At 46.8% G+C, this 15,174-nt stretch overlaps 1 protein-coding gene and 1 long non-coding RNA gene across 7 annotated transcripts in view; one reads left to right on the plus strand and one right to left on the minus strand.

Annotated features, from left to right (window-relative positions):
• Positions 1-448: 448 nt before the first annotated feature.
• Positions 449-15,174, plus strand: part of GATAD2A (GATA zinc finger domain containing 2A) — a 104,949-nt gene continuing 90,223 nt past the window's right edge. The window contains exon 1 of the mRNA XM_023247858.2: positions 449-761. The gene's annotated coding sequence lies outside the window, so the exon portion shown is untranslated. The remainder of the gene's footprint in view (positions 762-15,174) is intronic.
• LOC102899840 lies at positions 1,977-15,167 on the minus strand. 6 transcript variants are annotated; one of them, XR_006591785.1, is made up of 4 exons: positions 15,005-15,167; positions 12,854-13,026; positions 8,117-8,265; positions 1,977-2,475 (listed from the first exon to the last, which is right to left on the minus strand). It is a non-coding gene; the product is annotated as an uncharacterized LOC102899840 (long non-coding RNA). The 6 variants fall into 6 exon arrangements; XR_002739243.2 differs by lacking the exon at positions 1,977-2,475 and adding an exon at positions 3,055-3,654; XR_002739249.2 differs by lacking the exon at positions 8,117-8,265.

The following is a 15,174-nucleotide window of genomic DNA, read 5'->3' on the forward strand; positions in this document are numbered from 1 at the left end:
GAACCCCCTGCCCAGCCAGTTGTCGGCCGCCGGGCGGCCCAGCCGAAACGCCCTCCGGGGTCCGAGCGAGCCGGCCAAGAATTGACGCGTCCCCAAGTCCCCGCCCCTCTTGGCGTTCCCGCCCCGGAGCCGAAGCCCCGCCCCCGAAAAACAGCGACTGGCCCTGAGGCCCGCTCCACTCTCCCATTGGCAGGTCGCCTGTCAGTCACGCCGTCCCACCCCCTCGGGCCCGCCCAGGCCGCCGGCGCGATCCCGAGGGCCAGCCGGCTCGCGCACTCATTGGCTGTCCGGCACTGTCCGTCGTGAGGCTGGCCACGCCCACGGTGGGGCGCGGACCCCGAGAGCCTCGGCCGGACCTCATTGGCCTGCGGCGCCGCCACTCGACGAGACGCGCCTCAACCCGGAAGTGTGCGAGGCGAAATCTGCCTAGCAACCGGGGAAGCCGGGCTGCGAAGCGGGCAATTTCAGTGTGAGAAGGAGCGGCGAGACCGAGCGGCGGCTCCGAGCGCGGCGCGGCGGCTCCTCCCGCCCGGGGTCAGCGCCCCGGCGCGCGCACGCGCACCCCCGCCACCCGAGCGCGCTCCGCGCCGCCCGCGCAGTCGGTCGGTCGGCCGTCTGTCGTCCTGTCGCCGCCGCCGCCGCCGCCGCGGGCGCCACCTGAGGGAGCCGTCGCCGCGGGACCTGAGCGGACCGGACCGGACCCCGCCTCCCGAGGCCGCCCGGGGCCCAGCAGCCACCCGCGGAGGCGCCGAGCAACTTCGGTGAGTGAGGGGCCGGCGCCGCTGGTGGCGGGTCCCCGGCTTCCGGTGCCCCGGGCTTCTCTGGGGCTTCCGCTTCTCTGAGGGGACCGCCTCCGGTGCGCGGACCCCCTTGTCTGAGGGGAACCCCGCCTCTCTGAGCGGAGACCCCCTTCTCTGAGGGACCCCCATCTCTCTGAGTGACCCCCCGTTTTCTGAGGGGCTCCACCTCTCTGAGATACTCCCCCCCTCGGAGAAATGCCAAGTCCTCTGAGGGACCCTCACTTTTCTGAGGGGAGCGCTTCTTCCCGGATGGACGTTCCACTTTTCTGAGGGACCCCCTGCCTCTGCGGGGGAGCCTTCCTTCCCCCATGTCTTTGAGGAACCGCCAGCTTCACTGAGGGACCCTCGACCCTCTGAGAACCACCCCCCCCCCCCCGCAACTTCTCTGAGGAGACGACGCGATGTTCTGTCTCTGCGGGGCCCCCTGATTCCCTGGGGACCCTTGCTTCTCTCAGGAGACGACTTGATTCTAGGGGAACTCCCACTTCTCTGGGGGACCCAGACCTCCCTGCCTTTCCAGGGACCACCCCCCCCGCCCCTCCCCCCTCCCATGGTCTGTGAGGCGGCCCCTGCTTCTCTGAGCTGTTGTCCCTCTTCTCTGACGTGTTCCCCTTTTGCCCTTGCTTTTCTTTTTTTTTTTTTTAATTTTTTTTTTCAACATTTATTTATTTTTGGGACAGAGAGAGACAGAGCATGAACGGGGGAGGGGCAGAGAGAGAGGGAGACACAGAATCGGAAACAGGCTCCAGGCTCTGAGCCATCAGCCCAGAGCCTGACGCGGGGCTCGAACTCACGGACCGCGAGATCGTGACCTGGCTGAAGTCGGACGCTTAACCGACTGCGCCACCCAGGCGCCCCTGCCCTTGCTTTTCTAAGGTGCCTCCCGCTTTCTACGGGTCCCCTCCCCCCCCCCCCCCCCCCCCCCCCCCGCCTTTCTGAGACGCTCTCCCTGCTCTCGGTCCCCACTTCAGCGGGTGACATCCCTTTCCCAAGCGTCCCTCCCCCGCCTGAGGTGCTGCTGTTGCTGCTGTCACAATCCTTCTTGGAGGTGGTCCCCACTTTTCTGAACTGTTCCCATTCTTGATGCGACCCCCTCCTTTTTGGCGAGTGCCTCCTCTTTCCCGAGGGGTCCCCACTACCCCGAGATGCCCATTCATCAGACTGGAGCCTTAGTTGTCTGAGGAAGAGTTCCCCCGTCTTCCAAAATGTGTTCTTTTGGGTTCTCCATTAATCTATGGAAGCCACAATTTTCTGAGGGTCTCTGGCTCCTCCAGAGGTTCTGCCCCTAGTATCCCCATTCCTAGGGGATCCTCTTGTCCCCTAAGTGTGCCTCCACTTTTCCAAGATCACTTCTGCTGGTGGGAAACACCATGGACTTTTTCACTTCTCTGAATGGGTGCCCCCGCATTCTGAGGCCTTCCCCTCCCACTTGCCAGAGGACATTTCCCCCTTTCCTGAGGTTTCCCTCCTGATTCTCTGAGGGAGAAACTCTTCCTTCATTTTCCTTGGATCCCCCAACTCCAAGCCTCCCCTGTTTCTGTTTATGGCACCCTCTTCCTCCTTTCTGGAAGGAGAGACCAGAAATGTGTCCCCTCTTGTCTTCTTTCTTGCCAGATTGGAGGAGGAGTTCTTTGAACTTTTACCTCAGCTTCCAGGGACCTGGAGAATTTTGTGGCTGGAAAGGAATTTGGGAGACAGAGTCAAAAAGCGTTGTTTTCTCTTGTCCTTCTGAGACCTGCTAGATTTGAGGGGGGGCAGGAGCCGCTTGCCAGGTGACCACCTTGGTTCGCTCTAATTTTGAGCCTTGGGCCACCACAGTGTTGTGAGGCCCACGTGAAGGCTGGAGGGACAGGGTTGGAGCGTTGTCCTCCCGTTTTCCCCCATTGTCACACTGTCAGGCTGTGAGACTGACCCATTTCCTGTCCCATCCCTCAATCCTCCCTCTGCATAGTATAACTCCCCCCTCCTCCCCACACCCCCCACTCCCGCCCCCAAACAAAAAAGGAGAAGCAAAAACAGTCCTTCAGGTCTTCCTGCTGTGTTTTCTCTCTCCTTGGGCCTTCTGATTCACCCCTTGATCTCTAGAGGATCCCTGGTTTGTGGGCCACTCTGGTTTGAAAGGCAGGGCAAGAAGCAGGAAATGGGTCACCTTAGATCCAGGAAGGGTGGAAGGGAGGCAAAGGACAGTATTTCTCTAAGTTTTAGGTAACTTCAGCCTGGCCCAAAGGAAGTTTTTACATGGCTTTTACAAATCTCATGTGTACTTTTTTTAATGGCCCACCCTGGATTCCAAATTCACTCCAGTAGCTAATTTTATCTGCTTTGCCAAACGCAGAGCTCTCTGGAGCCCAAGTAGATGAATGCTGGCATTGAGAGATGGTCCAAAGGACAGGAATGAACTCAGTTTGAAACCTGAGTAACTTGTAACCACTTCGTGTCCATGCACAAGTCTCAGGCTAAAAACATGGGGGAGAATGTTCTTGAAGTGGAGTTCTGAAATGTAGGCTGAACTGTTTGGTTTAGCGTTTCAACAAGTTCTTCTCTCTGACTCTGCTAGAACTGTAGTTCACTTTACAGTGTGACTTAAAGCTGTCTTTCTCCTGTTCGTTTCCATCTGGGTCTTGCTTAATTTGAGTCCTTTGTGAAGATTCCTGCCGAGGCTATAATTTGAGTTCTAAATCCGTCGGGGGACCATGTGGACACAAGTTTCAACTCGAGCTATTTTCTTCTGTGGAGAAGTGCTTGGAGAGTTTCCTGGGCCCTCTGCTCCTGGGGTAGTCAAGTCCAGGCAGGAAGGTGCTGCAGACCTGGTTGCTCTCTTACTGCCTCTTCCTGGTCAGTTGCAGGCACTGCCCTGAGGGGAAGGGTACGGATGGTGGGGAGCTTGGGGGTTAGGGTTTCCTGAGACAGGGCAGAGAAGAGCTGGCACATATTTATTTTAAATGAAACCCATAGGACCAACAGGATGGGGTGTTGGAAAGAGAAGGGGGAGCTTTGAAGCCAGAAGGACCTGATTCAGGTTTTGGTCTGTCCTTCCTAGTTGTGTGGCCTTGCACAAGTTAAAATGCAAAATCAGCACGTTACTAACTATTTGAGGGCCACATCTCTATGAATGTGTGTGAAGATGTCCACAGATGGGAAGTGCTTCCTAGACATACGAATGAATGAATCTGAGGGGAGGCAGTCAGTATAGACATATGAATGAATGAGTGAATGAATGAATGAAGGGGAGGCAGTCAGCATAGCACCTAGCACATGATTGGTGTGCAATAAAGGTTGCCTGTTGTGCTTATGAGATCAGGGTTCCAGACCAGGAAGCTTTTGACATTCTGCCAAGGCTAAATATGCCCGTAGAGAAAGAAATGTGGTATGTTTCTTGCAAAACCCACTATCACCCTGGGTCTTGTAGCATTTTTCTGTGTTCAGATAGCAGCTATGAGATGGACTTGCTGCGTAGCAGGCATTTGCTGTGTAGAAGGCATTTGGCCTTGTCTTCTGCTTCTGTAAAATGGGGTAATTTGTAAATGGAGGGCAAGTAGGGAGATGTACTATAATTAGACTGTCGGCAAAGTAGAAGACTATAATGAACTTTAAGAGTTGTGGGAAGAAAAAAATAGGTGAACTATAAACCTAAAGGATCATATTCATATTTTGGGACTGCTTGAGTGAGCAATATACAGCAGTTACCTGGTGAGTGATCTCTTCTTACACAATAGAACCTTGAAAGAAGAATGTTCTTTTAGGGTAATGGATCAGATTTGGGGACAAAAGACTGGGAAAGTGATGTACAAAGGCATTTGCTGTCCCATAATAATAGTACATTGAGAGGGCCAGTGTGTGGCTTAGTGCCCATGAGGAGATCAGAGTTCACCTTGAGCTCCCAGGATCTAGAGAGCTGTGGAAGATGGTAACTTAGGGTGGGGGTGGAGGTAGGGGCTGGGGTGGGCAGGACACTTTTTTGGGGGGGTGGGGGAGGATTCTTTCTTAGCAATTACTGAAAGCCCTGAAATCATGGCCAGAGAGTTGGGCCTAGCCTTTTTCACTTACTAGTGTGGGGACAGATGGCACACAAATATGGGTGAAATAATGGGTGAAAATCTGAGCTAGGCCTCCACTGGGCTACTCCCAGGTTTGAAGGATTCCCCACCTGCCTTTGAAATTACTCCCTCTCCCTCCCTCTTCCCCTCTTTACTTTCTTCTCTCCCTCCCCCTGCCTCCCTCGCTATTGAGGCAAAGAATCCAACAATCTTAAATTTCTCTCTTTTTAAAAATTTTTTTTAAAAAATGTTTTATTTTTGCGAGAGAGAGTGCAAGGGGGGAAGGGGCAGAGAGAGAAGGGGACAGATGATCCAAAGCCAGCTCCTCATTGCTGATAGCAGAGAGCCCAGTTTGGGACTCAAACTCACAAACCATGAGATCATGACCTGAGCCGAACTGACTGAGCCACGCAGGTGCAGGTGCCCCCTCTTAATTCTTTTAAAGACAGTTATTCCATTAAAGAAAAAACAACAAAGCTTTATTATTTTTAAGATATAAAAAATAAAGTAAATAACTCTAAAGGGCTCACTATCCCTTTTGAAATTGTTCTGTGTCTTTTTGTGTCACAGACTTCACTCTGGTGGATGGTGGCGTCACCACCAAGTCTCTTATCTAACAGGAAGTTTTTTAAACTTTTTTTTTTTTTTTTTTAATTTGAAAGACCCTTACAGCAGTAAAAACCCTTGGATAGTTAGAAATGATATTGATCTAGGTACATTTATTAGACGTAATGTAACATGGTTATCTGTTGGTGGGGAGCTCTAAAAGGCATATGGGTCCCAACACTGCCCAGCTTCTAACTCTGGACGATAAACTGTTGATTTATATTACTGAAATAGCTAGGGAAGTCAGGGTTTCCTTCCTGTTGGAGACAGCACTGGGGGCATTAAATCCCTGTAGGATCTTAATGATAAGAAAGAGACTGACCTCTTCTGGAATTGGGAAATAACTACTGTATGAAGTTGTTCCATCCAAATGCATGGAAGGTGTTATTTTTAATTTCTAGTATTAAATTTGGCTTTTTCCTGTCTGTAGCCTGGCTGCCTTTGTTTATTGTGGTGCATTGTTAGAATAATAATTTATCTCTTCAAACTGGCCTATAAGGGACAGTTTGAGCACTCAACTAAACAAGACTTTTCTTGTGTGGCCATAAGGTAGGGCATTAAAAAAAATTTTTTTTTAACATTTATTCACTTTTGAGAGACAGAGCATGAGTGGGGGAGGGGCAGAGAGAGAGGGAGACACAGAATCAGAAGCAGGCTCCAGGCTCCGAGCTGTCTGCACAGAGGCTGACGCGGGGCCCGAACCCATGGACTGCAAGATCACGAACCCACTGTGAGCCACCCAGGGCCCCAGGGCATTTTTTTTTTTTTTTTAAACGCAACTTAAATTGGATTGAAAAATAGTGTTAAATATTCTGGCTCATGTAACTTCCTATATCAGCAAATAATCCACCAGTAAATGTTTGTGTGACGACGTTGCACCAGGTTTACCATGCTGGGTGCTGGCAGCCTAACAGTGAGTAGGATAGATGAAGTCAGCTCTCAAGGAACTTAATCCCAGTCACAGAGAAGAAAACAATCAAATGAAAGACTATTGCAGAGCTTCTTTGGGAATATCCCTGGATGTTGGGAGTTTGGGGTGGAGTTTCTTGGAGGTTTAGAAGTGAAACCTCACTACTACTCTAATTTACTCACTGGACTCTGCTTCTGTTTCCTCCATCTTAAAGGAGGCAAAAATCATGGCATTTTCCTGGGTGATTGTTGGCTGTTGGCACTAGTTGATTCAGGATGACTGTGACTATAATCTGAGAAAAAAGAGAATCTGGGATGGTCACTGGCAGGAGCATTTTCAGCTTCGCTTTTCTTGAAGTCAGTGGCAGTGTGTTTTTGGAATCCCGTGGCATTTCTTCATGGCAGTGCATGTTAGGCACAGAGATAAACAGCTCTAAAAGCCCTCTCGCCTTGTTTGAAATCTTAAAAGAAAATTCAGACAAGCAGAGTGCTTGGCTGTTGTTTATGGTATGGGAAAGAGTAGTGAGCTTTCAAATAGATAGACTACTTTGTTGTGCATTAGTAGGTTGTTGGTGCACAGTTCCCTCTGCCCTAGGGTTCCCTCTTATACTGGGGTTGGAGAAGCACTACTAACCTTAACCTTTCCATGATGTCAGATTTGATGTTAAGCCACATAGGTCAATTATGTGACAGATGCTTTTCTTAAGTGTATTTGTGAGGGGTGGAGCCGGAGAGCAGGGGTGGAAATTCCTTCAAGACACATGCTTCAAGAGGAGAGAGAGATTATAAGGAGAGTTTCTGGTAGTGTTTTGCTTTCCTTCAAAGTACTGACTTAGAGGTGAAGAGGCAGGCTCTGGCCGGAAGTGGGCGTGGACAAGTAATGCAACTGCATGTGACCAGGCTCCCACCTCTGGGCTTTGCTGCCCTTGGGAAGTGGATGCTTGCTCCCTCCTCACTTCCTGTTCCCTTGCCCTCCAGCAGAGTTCTTGGGCCCCAACTTGAGTATAGAAAATACATTCAAATTCTCACTTTTTTTTTTCTTGGTAAGCTGCTTTGTTAGAGCTGTGATCCACCAGTGGACTTGCACTTGGCAGTTCTGGGGGCTCAGCTAATGTACCTACAAACTTAGGACTATCTGGCAGGGTAGCCAACAGGATGGTTTTCTGTTGCATTATCACAGTGTTCCCTGCAGGAGCGTGCCTGTAGAGGGCTGCTCTGGAGATGTGTATAGAACTCAAGGAAGCAGACATTAGCAACGTCCTTCTGCAAGAGTGTGTTCTTGAAGAATGGTTTACTATTATTTGTCTTTATTACTTTGTAAAAGTACCCTCTGTGCAGTAGAAACTTTAGAGCCAGAAAGACTTGGGTTTGTATCCAGATTCTGACACTTGCTGGCTCTGCGACCTCAGGGAAGTGGTTTAACTCCAAGTGGCCTAACTTCTTTGAGTCTCAGTTTCCTCATTTGTGGGGTAGGGATGGTAAGCATGAAGCAGGTGGCCAGATTGTTGTAGGCGCCCGATAAAGGTAGTTGTTATGGAATCATATCAAAGCTGAATGGCCCTCTTAAAGTTGGCACTCAAGTTTGGATAACTAACTACTTATGCCAGTTAATACTGAGAGTAAATCAGTCCATGTTGGGGCCACAAGCTGGGTGCAGCTGAGGACCGGTATCTAGAGGTTCCCAGATTGGTTGATTTTTTTCCCAGTGAGTTCTCTCAGTTCACTATGGCTTTGTGCTGCTGTGTATCACTTTGGTGTACTTACTATATAGACTTTCGGTGCCTCCTGAAGCATGGATAGGGTGACTGGGAAAAGGGCTCAAACTGGAGGGTGGGTAAAGGAAGGGTGATAGAGCTACTTGTTAGGTGGCTAGGCATTCTAGGGAGAAGAACAGCATAGGCATGGGCAGGGACCTGGAGGTAAAAAAAACAAAAAAACAAGGTGAGTTCTCTTGACCTGAGGAGGTTATGAACATTGGAAAGTCAAGAGTTTGAACTGAGCACCTTTGGCAAGAAAAGTCTAAAGTTTACCTTTAAAGGTGTAGAAAGTTTTATAAAATGTCCATAGTAGGAAAGTTCAATTCAAAATTGAACTCAGATTAAAATAATATTTAAATTGAATTCTTAATAAACATTTTCAATCAGAAATCAATGATGTCCAGTGAAATCAGACCATCTGGACTCTCTTTGTACTGGTATGTAGTCTACATGAAGTTTAATCTCCTAAAGAGCTTCAAGAAAACAGATTTGGGGGCTGCTTCTGAATTATTATTATTATTATTATTATTTTTTTTTTGAGAATTGTTATCATTTAAGCTGGTCTAAAATTCTTAACACAGCAAAACAAATTTTTAACTTGCATGGCATTTTCAAGGTTTAGGTTTTATACTTAGGAAACTTTCAAGTTACTGATTTATTTATTTAAAAAATTTTTTTAATATTTATTTTTGAGAGAGACAGAGTACGAGTGAGGAACTGGCAGAGAGAGGAGACACAGAATCTGAAGCAGGCTCCAGGCTCTGAGTTGTCAGCACAGAGCCCGCTCTGGGGCTTGAACTTGCGAACCACAAGATCATGACCTGAGCTGAAGTCAGACGCTCAACCCACTGAGCCACCCAGGCTCTCCTCAAGTTTTTTTTTTGTTTTTTTAAGTTTATTTATTTACTTTGAGAGAGTGGGAGAGAGAGGGCACGTGTACCCATGTGTGCTGATGGGGGAGGGACAGAGAGAGGGAGAGAGAGGATCTCAAGCAGGCTCCGTGTTGTCAGCCCAGAGGCCCGTGTGGGGATGTGGGGCTCGATCTCATTAACTGAACTGTGAGACCATGACCTGAGCTAAAATCAAGAGTCAGATGATAGGGGTTCTTGGGTGGCTCAGTCAGTTAAATGACTGACTTCGGCTCAGGTCATGATCTTGCAGTCTGAGTTTGAGCCCTACATCAGGCTCTATGCTGACAGCTCAGAGCCTAGAACCTGCTTCAGATTCTGTGTCTCCCTCTCTCTTTGCCTCTCCCCTACTCGCACTCTGTCTCTCTCTCTTTCTCTCTCAAGAATAAATAAACCTTAAAAAAAAAAAAAAAAGAGTTGGATGCTTAACCAACTGAACCACCCAGGCACCCTGAAACTTTCAAGGTTTATATTTAATCTCTCAATGTATCTCTATTGAAGGTTGACTTTTGACTTAAATTTGAAATAAATATCTTATTCTTCTGTTAAACAAGGAGTTGGTAAAATGTAGGCCTGATCAAGTCAGCATGCAAAAAGGCATGGGTGTTTTGTTATCAAGCTGTGAAGGAGAAAACCAGAAAGACCCATCCCCTGTATATATATATTTTTAATGTTTATTTATCTTAGAGAGAAAAAGAGACAGAGTGTGAGTGGGGGAGGGGCAGAGAGAGAGGGAGACACAGAATCCGAAGCAGGCTCCAGGCTCTGAGCTGTCAGCACAGAGCCTGACAAAGGGCTCGAACCCACAAACCAAACCATGAGATCATGACCTGAGCTGACGGACGCTTAACCAACTGAGCCACCCAGGCACCGCCCCCTGCTCCTCTGTATTTTTAATAGGAAATGCTAGACACCAAGGTAGGAAAGGGTGGGGGATACCCATCCTGTCAGGAAAACTTTTGGGAAAAATGTTTTACCTCCTTCCTATGTCAGGTTGGAAGATCTGCTATTTAACAATCAGGGAATGGGGTATGAATTGGATACCAAGTGTTAAAATTTTTTTTTTCATGTCTAAATCATGGATGGGATGTTTATTAACAGACCAGTGATATGACTAACACTCTTTCTTTGCTAAATACGTTTGAATAGGTTCATCTTTAGACCTAAGACTAACATAAACTTTTTTTTTTCTTTTTTCTGGTAGCTTTTTGATTTTTCCTTAAAAATTTTTTTTAATTTTATTTTTGAGAGAGAGACAGCGAGGGAGGGGCAGAGAGAGAGGGAGACACAGAATCCAAAGCAGGCTTCAGGCTCTGAAAGCACAGAGCCCAGTGCGGGACTTGAACTCACGAATTGTGAGATCATGACCTGAGCCAAAGTCAGAAGCTTAACCTACTGAACCACCCAGGCGCCCCAGATGTTTTTCCTTTTAATTCTTTAATTCATAGAAAACATAGTTCACTTACTCACTTTTCAAAGACTTAAAATTGCTAAAATAGGTGGGCATTTTTTTTTGTAAGCCACGTATAGACACAAAAGAGATAATCCTTGCCAACTGGTGACACACGCAGGTGAAGACAGAGTGGGAGATATACTTCTGGGTTCACAGTAATACATCTAGCAGTTTGTTTTTAACCCTTCAGGGGAGCATTTGTAAGCAGAACTCTGTAGTGTTGGGACTTCCTCATGGCCACACAGAGACTAAGTACAGATGGAGCCTGAACTCCATGTTGCCCAGCCACTAAGTATACGGAATTGTGGTTAGAAACGGTTAGAAACGGCATTCAAAACAAAACAAACACATGCTGACAAAGTGGCCCGTCTCTAGAGAGCTGTGTTTTAGAGAGCTTTTCAGCATATATATGACAGGGATGAGGCAAACAGGTGCAGATATGTCTCCCACAAACTCCTAATCTAGCTTAAGAATGCTGTGATTTAAAAAAGGACATTTGTGGGGCACCTGGGTGGCTCAGTCAGTTAAGCATCCAATTCTTTTTTTTTTTTTTAATTTTTTTTTCAACGTTTTTAATTTATTTTTGGGACAGAGAGAGACAGAGCATGAACGGGGGAGGGGCAGAGAGAGAGGGAGACACAGAATCGGAAACAGGCTCCAGGCTCTGAGCCATCAGCCCAGAGCTTGACACGGGGCTCGAACCCACGGACCGCGAGATCGTGACCTGGCTGAAGTCGGACGCTTAACCGACTGCACCACCCAGGCGCCCCAAGCATCCAATTCTTAATTTCAGCTCAGGTCTCTATCTCACTGTTCATGAGTTTGAGCCCCGGATCTGGCTCTGCCTCGCTGGCCTCTGCTCTGACAGTGCAAGCCTGCTTGGGATTCTCTCTCTCTGCCCCTCATCTGCTCGTGCTTGTGCGTACATGCTCGCTCTCTCTCTTTCAAAATAAATAAACTTAAAAATAAAAGTAAAAAAAAAAATGACATTTGTTGTATCAGTTACTTAAATTTTTTAATGCTTATTTATTTTTGAGAGAGAGAGAGAGAGCGAGAGAGAGAGAGAGAGCAAGCCAGGGGAATGGCAGAGAGAGAGGGAGACACAGAATCTGAAGCAGGCTCCAGGCTCTGAGCTGTCGGCACAGAGCCAGATGCGGGGCTCGAACCCATGGACCGGACTGTGAGGTCATGACCTGAGCCAAAGTCAGACACTTAACCGACTGAGCCACACAGGCGCCCCTGTTATAGCAGTTATAATGCACTGGTAGTGTCTTGTTTTTCATAAAGCATCACTGTAATAGTTCCTTTAACTGTTTTCTGGTCCTTGAAAAAAGTACCAAAACTATCAAAGTACTAAGGAAATCACATTAACATAGAAATGTTCCTTCCCTTTCACAACAAATTGCATTCTAATCTCACCAAGTGAATGTGAATTTAGGGTGAAATAAGAAACTATAAAACAATCCTGAGAGATTGTGCTTATGATTGTCCCTAAACTCAGTGAAGACAGTTTTAGACTTGAGTTATAAAAATGCAAAGTGTGGAAAGCGGTCAGTGATCTTTTCATAAAATACTTTAAAAGAGATTTGGTACACTTTTGAATAAACAACCTGTTTATTCTTTAGAGAACTTCTCAGAAACCAAGTGGGAGCCTAGGGTCACTGATAGCAGTAATCTCAAAATTGGTTAAAGCCTACAGAACTAGGTCTGCTTAGCCTGCAAATTTAAGTAATTAAGTGACAATACATTCTGTGTTTTGAGACAGGCATCTAGAAAGTTTAAAGGATAATGAATCCATCCCTTTTCAGCCCTTTCTGTCTCCAAAGCCCCACACTCCAGGTGTGGCCAGCTCTGGCCTCTGCCTCTGCTCTTCTGGATGCCTGGGATGTCCCATCTGTTAAGAACTGGCCCACATGTCACATCCAGAAAGATTTCCCTGATTCCTCCCCAGGCAGGCAGTAGCCCCTTCCTCTGTGATTCCTGTCTTTCCTATGAATGCATTTTTTGCATTGAAATCTTCTGTCTTTCTGTGCCGCCAGCCTGTGAACTTCTGGGGATGGTGCTTGCAAAACCTTTGGGGTGAGTGGTCTCTTAGTTTTTCTCCATCAGTGTTTATCACATAAGATATCTTGAATTTTGTCCACCCAGAAACTTTTTTTTTTAATGTTTATTTATTTATTTTGAGGTGGGGGAGGGCAGAGAGAATCCCAAGCAGGCTCCGCACTATCAGTGCAGAGCCCGACAGGGCTGGAACTCATGAACAGTTAGATCATGACTTAAGCCGAAATCAAGAGTCTGACGCTTAACCTACTGAGCCACCCAGGCGCCCCTCCACCAGAAACTTTAAAGAAGTCTCCCAATTAAAAACAAAAAAATACAGTACCTTAAACATTCAGTAGGTGATGCTACTCCTTTTCAGTTTCATGCTACTGTGGTGCCTTTGACCAATTTTCTGCCATGAAAGAGGACAGGAATATGGAATTTGGCCCAAATTTCTTTTCTTCAGTCTCTCTTTTGTGCAGGAATAGGCTCAGATGGTATTTAGTAGAAGTTTATCTAACAGTACATTAGAAAGATAATTAGAATATTTTTGCAGTGGTTAGGGCAGAAGGAAGCCTGGCTGTTATTAGTAAGGATCTGATCTTTGAAGGATATTAAATTTAAAATGAATTTGTAAGAAAATTCTGTTTAAACAATAGAAGTTTTTTTTATTTTAGAACAGAAGTGTTTTTAAAAGTATTATATTAACTGGTATCTGTCAGTATTAATTGACTGCCTTGTTTTTATGGCCAAGGGGAAACTGAGAAAAACATGGTTCTAGCCCTATATGTCTTTTAATTAGTTTCTTCAGCTTTAGAATGGAATCTAAAGGCGATTGCATCATATTTCATAATCACCCAGCTGAACTATTTGCCGTTTAGTCCAGCACTAGGCATTGAGGTAGCAAGGTCTTTAGTCTGAACAGCCTGAGCTGCCTGCCTGAGCTTCGAGGACTCTAAACAGGTCTGGATTTACTGTCGCTTTTTCCATCTACACACCTGGCCCCTCTCTTTCTATCACAAAAATAAACGCTTTAACTACTTCACCCTACCCCCACCCCTGCTTTCCCAGCTGGAGATGTTGGCACTGCCCTCTGGAGCAGCCCACCTGTCACCAGTGCACACCTCAGCCCACAGGGGTGTGTCATTAATATGTCGCAGCTGATGCCTCTCTCTTTAAAATAGGGTGGTTGTCACCTTGGTGACTCACACAGGGCTTGCCAGCTCAGACACTGGAATCTCTACATCTATCTCAAGTCTTGGGTCTCCCACCTGACCACACTTTGCTGTGTCTGTAGTTAATTAAGTTGGCATTAATCAAGACCCAGGTGAGGAGCTGTGAGGTAATATTTTGCTTGTATTGCTTTAATATACATCATCTGATTAATGGTCCTACAGTAAAGCAGTTCTCAAAATACACAGCTGCTGAATTACAGTGAAAATTTGGATATTTGCTTTTAACCTATTCTTGCACTGGGATCAGGGAGTTTCTGCATTCCTATACCAAGTCACCTGTTTGAGAATAAGACTATTTTTGAATTTGAACAATTGAAATTCTTTGTAGCAAAACAAATTGCTGACAAAATTGGGTCAGGGAAGGCGTTTGGGGTCAACAGTTTGTATTTTGTATCATTTTTAGCTTGAGGAATGCTTGCTTTTGGCCCAGGGGAGGTTGTGCCAGATGTTGCATTAAGCAGTTGGAAGATTTGGGGAGTGGGGTGGGGGTGGAATCAAGGACAAAAAGTTGCCAGTTATGCGTGAAACTCAACACAATTAAAATGAGCTTTTTTTTGAACTTCTTATTGTGGGTAGCATATAGCAGAAAAACAATTTGTAAAACTTGTTCTACATTGTTTTTCAGGTTTGGAGGCAAGACCAATGGTGGGTTGAAATTACACTGAATCTCTTAAAAAATGAAATAGAATAGTTAATATCAGAATACACTGCAAGTAGTGAAAGTATACTTGGTAAAACTTGTTTCAGTAGTATGAATATGTATTAAGGTGTGTTATAAAACAAATTAAAAGCCACTATTCAGGAGTCTAGGTGTCTTATCACGAATTGTTTTAACTCTGGAAAAAGAACATGAAAAGGGCCTTTTCTGTTGATTCTTCAAAACAGTCTTAATATTGGGAGCCTTCTTGTAATATTAGATATTTTGTGTTTCTATTGAAATTGTGTTTCCCTATATATAGTTTAATATATCCAAAGCCCATCATTCTCTCTCAGGTTAAACTGTGTTTCCCGTGTTTCCTCTATGTCACAGAGAAAGGAAGGGTGCAGATTTGCTGTCTTGGTGTGTGTGTTGGGGGGGGGGGTTCACCTTCTCCCAGAGGCACGGGGTAGGGGTGGTGCCGATTGGGAGGTAACTGGAGAGGGAGAGCCGGCATCCTCAAGTGTCTTGAAGTGGGTGGGTCTGGAGCTTACTTAGAACTCTCTTCACTTCACAGAAGTGATGGTTTAGCTGACGACCCCCGCGGGGGTGGCACTCTAACCTCCGTTTTCGGAAGCAGCTGAGTTGCTCCAGGTCTTGTAGCTCAGCCTGAGCGAGGTCAGCAGTGAGCGCGTTGTGAGTCAGCCCTGGGCGCGGTCCGCCCGGCTCTGCTGCCGGTGAGCTGGCGACGACCCCTCGGCCCTGCGGAAGGCGCTGGGACTCGGCGGGGGG

The sequence above is a fragment of the Felis catus genome, chromosome A2 (genome assembly GCF_018350175.1).
Source record: "Felis catus isolate Fca126 chromosome A2, F.catus_Fca126_mat1.0, whole genome shotgun sequence".
In the NCBI taxonomy this organism is placed as follows: Eukaryota; Metazoa; Chordata; class Mammalia; order Carnivora; family Felidae; genus Felis; species Felis catus.